Genomic DNA, 11,379 nt, shown 5'->3' with positions numbered 1-11,379 from the left:
CCTCGGAACTGCTCCCCTTCCTCGGGATCGGCCCCTCGCCCGGGAAAACCCGCTCCCCGCCGTCCCACAGCACTCCGACTCGGCCAGGCAGCCTCACGGGCACAGCGACTCCTGCCCACCTCGGGAACCGACGCCCCGCTCGGGCTCAGGCTCCGAAAACCCACAACAGCGGGCAGCTACCCTCAATGCAGCCGAAATTCAAATTCCTCCCCTCCGAAAGGCGCGCCTCACCCGGCCACGGCCTCCAAATCGCTCCCCTTCCTCGGGATCGCCCCCTCGCCCGGGAAAACCCGCTCCCCGCCGTCCCACAGCACTCCGACTCGGCCAGGCAGCCTCACGGGCACAGCGACTCCTGCCCACCTCGGGAACCGACGCCCCGCTCGGGCTCAGGCTCCGAAAAACCACCACAGCGGGGCAGCTACCCTCAATGCAGCCGAAATTCAAATTCCTCCCCTTCGAGAGGCGCGCCTCACCCGGCCACGGCCTCCAAATCGCTCCCCTTAGGCGAAAATTAAGCCCCCGTGGCGGATAATACCCCTCCTTGATCGTGCACAAGGGCAGCTCCAAGTTGAACGGAGAAGTCAGTAACCAACCAAAAATAAGCTTGGTTACTGATTTCTCCCGTTGGTTACTGACTTCTCCCTTTGGTTACTGATTTCTCCCGTTGGTTACTCATTTCTCTTGTTGGTTACTGATTTCTCCCGTTGGTTACTGACTTCTCCCTTTGGTTACTGATTTCTCCCGTTGGTTACTGACTTCTCCCGTTGGTTACTCATTTCTCCCGTTGGTTACTCATTTCTCCCGTTGGTTACTCATTTCTCCTGTTGGTTACTGATTTCTTGGTTACTCATTTCTCTTCTTGGTTACTCATTTCTCCTGTTGGTTACTGATTTCTTGGTTACTCATTTCTCTTCTTGGTTACTCATTTCCCTTTCTGACACTTAGAATTTTTTTTGACACTTAGAATTCTTTTTGACACTTAGAATTTTTTTTGACACTTAGAATTTTTTTTGACACTTAGAATTTTTTTTGACACTTAGAATTTTTTTGACACTTAGAATTTTTTTTGACACTTAGAATTTTTTTTGACACTTAGAATTTTTTTTGACACTTAGAATTTTTTTTGACACTTAGAATTTTTTTGACACTTAGAATTTTTTTTGACACTTAGAATTTTTTTTGACACTTAGAATTTTTTTTGACACTTAGAATTTTTTTTGACACTTAGAATTTTTTTTGACACTTAGAATTTTTTTTGACACTTAGAATTCTTTTTGACACTTAGAATTTTTTTTGACACTTAGAATTTTTTTGACACTTAGAATTTTTTTGACACTTAGAATTCTTTTTGACACTTAGAATTTTTTTTGACACTTAGAATTTTTTTTGACACTTAGAATTCTTTTTGACACTTAGAATTTTTTTTGACACTTAGAATTTTTTTGACACTTAGAATTTTTTTGACACTTAGAATTCTTTTTGACACTTAGAATTTTTTTTGACACTTAGAATTTTTTTTGACACTTAGAATTTTTTTTGACACTTAGAATTTTTTTCTAAGTTTTTCCTTCTGGTTACTGACTTCCCTCGTCGGGCACGGGGATTTTCGACTTCCTCCTCCCGACCGAGGGGCCTCATTTTCGGGCATTTTCCTCAGATTTCCAAGCATTTTTAGACACTTTTCCCGACTTTTCCTGCTTACTGATTTCACACTTTTGGCCATTTTTATGCATTTTCCTGGTTACTGATTTCACGCTTTTGGACATTTTCGGAGGTTCCGACGGCTTTTTCGCCTTACTGCTTCGGGCACTTTGCTGACCTTTTCCCGCTTACCCCTTTCAAGGTTTTGGACGTCTCCGGTCGGGTCCGCGCCCCTCGCCCGGGCCGGAACGCCTCCCCGCCGGCCGAGTTCCTCGGGGTCGCCCCCTCGCCCGGGAAAAACCGCTCCCCGCCGTCCCACAGCACTCCGACTCGGCCAGGCAGCCTCACGGGCACAGCGACTCCTGCCCACCTCGGGAACCGACGCCCCGCTCGGGCTCAGGCTCCGAAAAACCACCACAGCGGGGCAGCTACCCTCAATGCAGCCGAAATTCAAACTCCTCCCCTCCGAAAGGCGCGCCTCACCCGGCCACGGCCTCGGAACTGCTCCCCTTCCTCGGGATCGGCCCCTCGCCCGGGAAAACCCGCTCCCCGCCGTCCCACAGCACTCCGACTCGGCCAGGCAGCCTCACGGGCACAGCGACTCCTGCCCACCTCGGGAACCGACGCCCCGCTCGGGCTCAGGCTCCAAAAACCCACAACAGCGGGCAGCTACCCTCAATGCAGCCGAAATTCAAATTCCTCCCCTCCGAAAGGCGCGCCTCACCCGGCCACGGCCTCCAAATCGCTCCCCTTCCTCGGGATCGCCCCCTCGCCCGGGAAAACCCGCTCCCCGCCGTCCCACAGCACTCCGACTCGGCCAGGCAGCCTCACGGGCACAGCGACTCCTGCCCACCTCGGGAACCGACGCCCCGCTCGGGCTCAGGCTCCGAAAAACCACCACAGCGGGGCAGCTACCCTCAATGCAGCCGAAATTCAAATTCCTCCCCTTCGAGAGGCGCGCCTCACCCGGCCACGGCCTCGGAACTGCTCCCCTTCCTCGGGATCGGCCCCTCGCCCGGGAAAACCCGCTCCCCGCCGTCCCACAGCACTCCGACTCGGCCAGGCAGCCTCACGGGCACAGCGACTCCTGCCCACCTCGGGAACCGACGCCCCGCTCGGGCTCAGGCTCCAAAAACCCACAACAGCGGGCAGCTACCCTCAATGCAGCCGAAATTCAAATCCCTCCCCTTCGAAAGGCGCGCCTCACCCGGCCACGGCCTCCAAATCGCTCCCCTTAGGCGAAAATTAAGCCCCCGTGGCCGATAATACCCCTCCTTGATCGTGCACAAGGGCAGCTCCAAGTTGAACGGGCTCAGGCTCCAAAAACCCACAACAGCGGGCAGCTACCCTCAATGCAGCCGAAATTCAAATCCCTCCCCTTCGAAAGGCGCGCCTCACCCGGCCACGGCCTCCAAATCGCTCCCCTTAGGCGAAAATTAAGCCCCCGTGGCCGATAATACCCCTCCTTGATCGTGCACAAGGGCAGCTCCAAGTTGAACGGGCTCAGGCTCCAAAAACCCACAACAGCGGGCAGCTACCCTCAATGCAGCCGAAATTCAAATCCCTCCCCTTCGAAAGGCGCGCCTCACCCGGCCACGGCCTCCAAATCGCTCCCCTTAGGCGAAAATTAAGCCCCCGTGGCCGATAATACCCCTCCTTGATCGTGCACAAGGGCAGCTCCAAGTTGAACGGGCTCAGGCTCCAAAAACCCACAACAGCGGGCAGCTACCCTCAATGCAGCCGAAATTCAAATCCCTCCCCTTCGAAAGGCGCGCCTCACCCGGCCACGGCCTCCAAATCGCTCCCCTTAGGCGAAAATTAAGCCCCCGTGGCGGATAATACCCCTCCTTGATCGTGCACAAGGGCAGCTCCAAGTTGAACGGAGAAGTCAGTAACCAACCAAAAATAAGCTTGGTTACTGATTTCTCCCGTTGGTTACTGACTTCTCCCTTTGGTTACTGATTTCTCCCGTTGGTTACTCATTTCTCTTGTTGGTTACTGATTTCTCCCGTTGGTTACTGACTTCTCCCTTTGGTTACTGATTTCTCCCGTTGGTTACTGACTTCTCCCGTTGGTTACTCATTTCTCCCGTTGGTTACTCATTTCTCCCGTTGGTTACTCATTTCTCCTGTTGGTTACTGATTTCTTGGTTACTCATTTCTCTTCTTGGTTACTCATTTCTCCTGTTGGTTACTGATTTCTTGGTTACTCATTTCTCTTCTTGGTTACTCATTTCCCTTTCTGACACTTAGAATTTTTTTTGACACTTAGAATTCTTTTTGACACTTAGAATTTTTTTTGACACTTAGAATTTTTTTTGACACTTAGAATTTTTTTTGACACTTAGAATTTTTTTGACACTTAGAATTTTTTTTGACACTTAGAATTTTTTTTGACACTTAGAATTTTTTTTGACACTTAGAATTTTTTTTGACACTTAGAATTTTTTTGACACTTAGAATTTTTTTTGACACTTAGAATTTTTTTTGACACTTAGAATTTTTTTTGACACTTAGAATTTTTTTTGACACTTAGAATTTTTTTTGACACTTAGAATTTTTTTTGACACTTAGAATTCTTTTTGACACTTAGAATTTTTTTTGACACTTAGAATTTTTTTGACACTTAGAATTTTTTTGACACTTAGAATTCTTTTTGACACTTAGAATTTTTTTTGACACTTAGAATTTTTTTTGACACTTAGAATTTTTTTTGACACTTAGAATTTTTTTCTAAGTTTTTCCTTCTGGTTACTGACTTCCCTCGTCGGGCACGGGGATTTTCGACTTCCTCCTCCCGACCGAGGGGCCTCATTTTCGGGCATTTTCCTCAGATTTCCAAGCATTTTTAGACACTTTTCCCGACTTTTCCTGCTTACTGATTTCACACTTTTGGCCATTTTTATGCATTTTCCTGGTTACTGATTTCACGCTTTTGGACATTTTCGGAGGTTCCGACGGCTTTTTCGCCTTACTGCTTCGGGCACTTTGCTGACCTTTTCCCGCTTACCCCTTTCAAGGTTTTGGACGTCTCCGGTCGGGTCCGCGCCCCTCGCCCGGGCCGGAACGCCTCCCCGCCGGCCGAGTTCCTCGGGGTCGCCCCCTCGCCCGGGAAAAACCGCTCCCCGCCGTCCCACAGCACTCCGACTCGGCCAGGCAGCCTCACGGGCACAGCGACTCCTGCCCACCTCGGGAACCGACGCCCCGCTCGGGCTCAGGCTCCGAAAAACCACCACAGCGGGGCAGCTACCCTCAATGCAGCCGAAATTCAAACTCCTCCCCTCCGAAAGGCGCGCCTCACCCGGCCACGGCCTCGGAACTGCTCCCCTTCCTCGGGATCGGCCCCTCGCCCGGGAAAACCCGCTCCCCGCCGTCCCACAGCACTCCGACTCGGCCAGGCAGCCTCACGGGCACAGCGACTCCTGCCCACCTCGGGAACCGACGCCCCGCTCGGGCTCAGGCTCCGAAAACCCACAACAGCGGGCAGCTACCCTCAATGCAGCCGAAATTCAAATTCCTCCCCTCCGAAAGGCGCGCCTCACCCGGCCACGGCCTCCAAATCGCTCCCCTTCCTCGGGATCGCCCCCTCGCCCGGGAAAACCCGCTCCCCGCCGTCCCACAGCACTCCGACTCGGCCAGGCAGCCTCACGGGCACAGCGACTCCTGCCCACCTCGGGAACCGACGCCCCGCTCGGGCTCAGGCTCCGAAAAACCACCACAGCGGGGCAGCTACCCTCAATGCAGCCGAAATTCAAATTCCTCCCCTTCGAGAGGCGCGCCTCACCCGGCCACGGCCTCCAAATCGCTCCCCTTAGGCGAAAATTAAGCCCCCGTGGCGGATAATACCCCTCCTTGATCGTGCACAAGGGCAGCTCCAAGTTGAACGGAGAAGTCAGTAACCAACCAAAAATAAGCTTGGTTACTGATTTCTCCCGTTGGTTACTGACTTCTCCCTTTGGTTACTGATTTCTCCCGTTGGTTACTCATTTCTCTTGTTGGTTACTGATTTCTCCCGTTGGTTACTGACTTCTCCCTTTGGTTACTGATTTCTCCCGTTGGTTACTGACTTCTCCCGTTGGTTACTCATTTCTCCCGTTGGTTACTCATTTCTCCCGTTGGTTACTCATTTCTCCTGTTGGTTACTGATTTCTTGGTTACTCATTTCTCTTCTTGGTTACTCATTTCTCCTGTTGGTTACTGATTTCTTGGTTACTCATTTCTCTTCTTGGTTACTCATTTCCCTTTCTGACACTTAGAATTTTTTTTGACACTTAGAATTCTTTTTGACACTTAGAATTTTTTTTGACACTTAGAATTTTTTTTGACACTTAGAATTTTTTTTGACACTTAGAATTTTTTTGACACTTAGAATTTTTTTTGACACTTAGAATTTTTTTTGACACTTAGAATTTTTTTTGACACTTAGAATTTTTTTTGACACTTAGAATTTTTTTGACACTTAGAATTTTTTTTGACACTTAGAATTTTTTTTGACACTTAGAATTTTTTTTGACACTTAGAATTTTTTTTGACACTTAGAATTTTTTTTGACACTTAGAATTTTTTTTGACACTTAGAATTCTTTTTGACACTTAGAATTTTTTTTGACACTTAGAATTTTTTTGACACTTAGAATTTTTTTGACACTTAGAATTCTTTTTGACACTTAGAATTTTTTTTGACACTTAGAATTTTTTTTGACACTTAGAATTCTTTTTGACACTTAGAATTTTTTTTGACACTTAGAATTTTTTTGACACTTAGAATTTTTTTGACACTTAGAATTCTTTTTGACACTTAGAATTTTTTTTGACACTTAGAATTTTTTTTGACACTTAGAATTTTTTTTGACACTTAGAATTTTTTTCTAAGTTTTTCCTTCTGGTTACTGACTTCCCTCGTCGGGCACGGGGATTTTCGACTTCCTCCTCCCGACCGAGGGGCCTCATTTTCGGGCATTTTCCTCAGATTTCCAAGCATTTTTAGACACTTTTCCCGACTTTTCCTGCTTACTGATTTCACACTTTTGGCCATTTTTATGCATTTTCCTGGTTACTGATTTCACGCTTTTGGACATTTTCGGAGGTTCCGACGGCTTTTTCGCCTTACTGCTTCGGGCACTTTGCTGACCTTTTCCCGCTTACCCCTTTCAAGGTTTTGGACGTCTCCGGTCGGGTCCGCGCCCCTCGCCCGGGCCGGAACGCCTCCCCGCCGGCCGAGTTCCTCGGGGTCGCCCCCTCGCCCGGGAAAAACCGCTCCCCGCCGTCCCACAGCACTCCGACTCGGCCAGGCAGCCTCACGGGCACAGCGACTCCTGCCCACCTCGGGAACCGACGCCCCGCTCGGGCTCAGGCTCCGAAAAACCACCACAGCGGGGCAGCTACCCTCAATGCAGCCGAAATTCAAACTCCTCCCCTCCGAAAGGCGCGCCTCACCCGGCCACGGCCTCGGAACTGCTCCCCTTCCTCGGGATCGGCCCCTCGCCCGGGAAAACCCGCTCCCCGCCGTCCCACAGCACTCCGACTCGGCCAGGCAGCCTCACGGGCACAGCGACTCCTGCCCACCTCGGGAACCGACGCCCCGCTCGGGCTCAGGCTCCAAAAACCCACAACAGCGGGCAGCTACCCTCAATGCAGCCGAAATTCAAATTCCTCCCCTCCGAAAGGCGCGCCTCACCCGGCCACGGCCTCCAAATCGCTCCCCTTCCTCGGGATCGCCCCCTCGCCCGGGAAAACCCGCTCCCCGCCGTCCCACAGCACTCCGACTCGGCCAGGCAGCCTCACGGGCACAGCGACTCCTGCCCACCTCGGGAACCGACGCCCCGCTCGGGCTCAGGCTCCGAAAAACCACCACAGCGGGGCAGCTACCCTCAATGCAGCCGAAATTCAAATTCCTCCCCTTCGAGAGGCGCGCCTCACCCGGCCACGGCCTCGGAACTGCTCCCCTTCCTCGGGATCGGCCCCTCGCCCGGGAAAACCCGCTCCCCGCCGTCCCACAGCACTCCGACTCGGCCAGGCAGCCTCACGGGCACAGCGACTCCTGCCCACCTCGGGAACCGACGCCCCGCTCGGGCTCAGGCTCCAAAAACCCACAACAGCGGGCAGCTACCCTCAATGCAGCCGAAATTCAAATCCCTCCCCTTCGAAAGGCGCGCCTCACCCGGCCACGGCCTCCAAATCGCTCCCCTTAGGCGAAAATTAAGCCCCCGTGGCCGATAATACCCCTCCTTGATCGTGCACAAGGGCAGCTCCAAGTTGAACGGGCTCAGGCTCCAAAAACCCACAACAGCGGGCAGCTACCCTCAATGCAGCCGAAATTCAAATCCCTCCCCTTCGAAAGGCGCGCCTCACCCGGCCACGGCCTCCAAATCGCTCCCCTTAGGCGAAAATTAAGCCCCCGTGGCCGATAATACCCCTCCTTGATCGTGCACAAGGGCAGCTCCAAGTTGAACGGGCTCAGGCTCCAAAAACCCACAACAGCGGGCAGCTACCCTCAATGCAGCCGAAATTCAAATCCCTCCCCTTCGAAAGGCGCGCCTCACCCGGCCACGGCCTCCAAATCGCTCCCCTTAGGCGAAAATTAAGCCCCCGTGGCGGATAATACCCCTCCTTGATCGTGCACAAGGGCAGCTCCAAGTTGAACGGAGAAGTCAGTAACCAACCAAAAATAAGCTTGGTTACTGATTTCTCCCGTTGGTTACTGACTTCTCCCTTTGGTTACTGATTTCTCCCGTTGGTTACTCATTTCTCTTGTTGGTTACTGATTTCTCCCGTTGGTTACTGACTTCTCCCTTTGGTTACTGATTTCTCCCGTTGGTTACTGACTTCTCCCGTTGGTTACTCATTTCTCCCGTTGGTTACTCATTTCTCCCGTTGGTTACTCATTTCTCCTGTTGGTTACTGATTTCTTGGTTACTCATTTCTCTTCTTGGTTACTCATTTCTCCTGTTGGTTACTGATTTCTTGGTTACTCATTTCTCTTCTTGGTTACTCATTTCCCTTTCTGACACTTAGAATTTTTTTTGACACTTAGAATTCTTTTTGACACTTAGAATTTTTTTTGACACTTAGAATTCTTTTTGACACTTAGAATTTTTTTTGACACTTAGAATTTTTTTGACACTTAGAATTTTTTTTGACACTTAGAATTTTTTTTGACACTTAGAATTTTTTTTGACACTTAGAATTTTTTTTGACACTTAGAATTTTTTTGACACTTAGAATTTTTTTTGACACTTAGAATTTTTTTTGACACTTAGAATTTTTTTTGACACTTAGAATTTTTTTTGACACTTAGAATTTTTTTTGACACTTAGAATTTTTTTTGACACTTAGAATTCTTTTTGACACTTAGAATTTTTTTTGACACTTAGAATTTTTTTGACACTTAGAATTTTTTTGACACTTAGAATTCTTTTTGACACTTAGAATTTTTTTTGACACTTAGAATTTTTTTTGACACTTAGAATTTTTTTTGACACTTAGAATTTTTTTCTAAGTTTTTCCTTCTGGTTACTGACTTCCCTCGTCGGGCACGGGGATTTTCGACTTCCTCCTCCCGACCGAGGGGCCTCATTTTCGGGCATTTTCCTCAGATTTCCAAGCATTTTTAGACACTTTTCCCGACTTTTCCTGCTTACTGATTTCACACTTTTGGCCATTTTTATGCATTTTCCTGGTTACTGATTTCACGCTTTTGGACATTTTCGGAGGTTCCGACGGCTTTTTCGCCTTACTGCTTCGGGCACTTTGCTGACCTTTTCCCGCTTACCCCTTTCAAGGTTTTGGACGTCTCCGGTCGGGTCCGCGCCCCTCGCCCGGGCCGGAACGCCTCCCCGCCGGCCGAGTTCCTCGGGGTCGCCCCCTCGCCCGGGAAAAACCGCTCCCCGCCGTCCCACAGCACTCCGACTCGGCCAGGCAGCCTCACGGGCACAGCGACTCCTGCCCACCTCGGGAACCGACGCCCCGCTCGGGCTCAGGCTCCGAAAAACCACCACAGCGGGGCAGCTACCCTCAATGCAGCCGAAATTCAAACTCCTCCCCTCCGAAAGGCGCGCCTCACCCGGCCACGGCCTCGGAACTGCTCCCCTTCCTCGGGATCGGCCCCTCGCCCGGGAAAACCCGCTCCCCGCCGTCCCACAGCACTCCGACTCGGCCAGGCAGCCTCACGGGCACAGCGACTCCTGCCCACCTCGGGAACCGACGCCCCGCTCGGGCTCAGGCTCCGAAAACCCACAACAGCGGGCAGCTACCCTCAATGCAGCCGAAATTCAAATTCCTCCCCTCCGAAAGGCGCGCCTCACCCGGCCACGGCCTCCAAATCGCTCCCCTTCCTCGGGATCGCCCCCTCGCCCGGGAAAACCCGCTCCCCGCCGTCCCACAGCACTCCGACTCGGCCAGGCAGCCTCACGGGCACAGCGACTCCTGCCCACCTCGGGAACCGACGCCCCGCTCGGGCTCAGGCTCCGAAAAACCACCACAGCGGGGCAGCTACCCTCAATGCAGCCGAAATTCAAATTCCTCCCCTTCGAGAGGCGCGCCTCACCCGGCCACGGCCTCCAAATCGCTCCCCTTAGGCGAAAATTAAGCCCCCGTGGCGGATAATACCCCTCCTTGATCGTGCACAAGGGCAGCTCCAAGTTGAACGGAGAAGTCAGTAACCAACCAAAAATAAGCTTGGTTACTGATTTCTCCCGTTGGTTACTGACTTCTCCCTTTGGTTACTGATTTCTCCCGTTGGTTACTCATTTCTCTTGTTGGTTACTGATTTCTCCCGTTGGTTACTGACTTCTCCCTTTGGTTACTGATTTCTCCCGTTGGTTACTGACTTCTCCCGTTGGTTACTCATTTCTCCCGTTGGTTACTCATTTCTCCCGTTGGTTACTCATTTCTCCTGTTGGTTACTGATTTCTTGGTTACTCATTTCTCTTCTTGGTTACTCATTTCTCCTGTTGGTTACTGATTTCTTGGTTACTCATTTCTCTTCTTGGTTACTCATTTCCCTTTCTGACACTTAGAATTTTTTTTGACACTTAGAATTCTTTTTGACACTTAGAATTTTTTTTGACACTTAGAATTTTTTTTGACACTTAGAATTTTTTTTGACACTTAGAATTTTTTTGACACTTAGAATTTTTTTTGACACTTAGAATTTTTTTTGACACTTAGAATTTTTTTTGACACTTAGAATTTTTTTTGACACTTAGAATTTTTTTGACACTTAGAATTTTTTTTGACACTTAGAATTTTTTTTGACACTTAGAATTTTTTTTGACACTTAGAATTTTTTTTGACACTTAGAATTTTTTTTGACACTTAGAATTTTTTTTGACACTTAGAATTCTTTTTGACACTTAGAATTTTTTTTGACACTTAGAATTTTTTTGACACTTAGAATTTTTTTGACACTTAGAATTCTTTTTGACACTTAGAATTTTTTTTGACACTTAGAATTTTTTTTGACACTTAGAATTCTTTTTGACACTTAGAATTTTTTTTGACACTTAGAATTTTTTTGACACTTAGAATTTTTTTGACACTTAGAATTCTTTTTGACACTTAGAATTTTTTTTGACACTTAGAATTTTTTTTGACACTTAGAATTTTTTTTGACACTTAGAATTTTTTTCTAAGTTTTTCCTTCTGGTTACTGACTTCCCTCGTCGGGCACGGGGATTTTCGACTTCCTCCTCCCGACCGAGGGGCCTCATTTTCGGGCATTTTCCTCAGATTTCCAAGCA

The sequence above is a fragment of the Stegostoma tigrinum genome, unplaced genomic scaffold (assembly GCF_030684315.1).
Source record: "Stegostoma tigrinum isolate sSteTig4 unplaced genomic scaffold, sSteTig4.hap1 scaffold_348, whole genome shotgun sequence".
In the NCBI taxonomy this organism is placed as follows: domain Eukaryota; kingdom Metazoa; phylum Chordata; class Chondrichthyes; order Orectolobiformes; family Stegostomatidae; genus Stegostoma; species Stegostoma tigrinum.
This window is presented reverse-complemented; position numbering follows the sequence as displayed.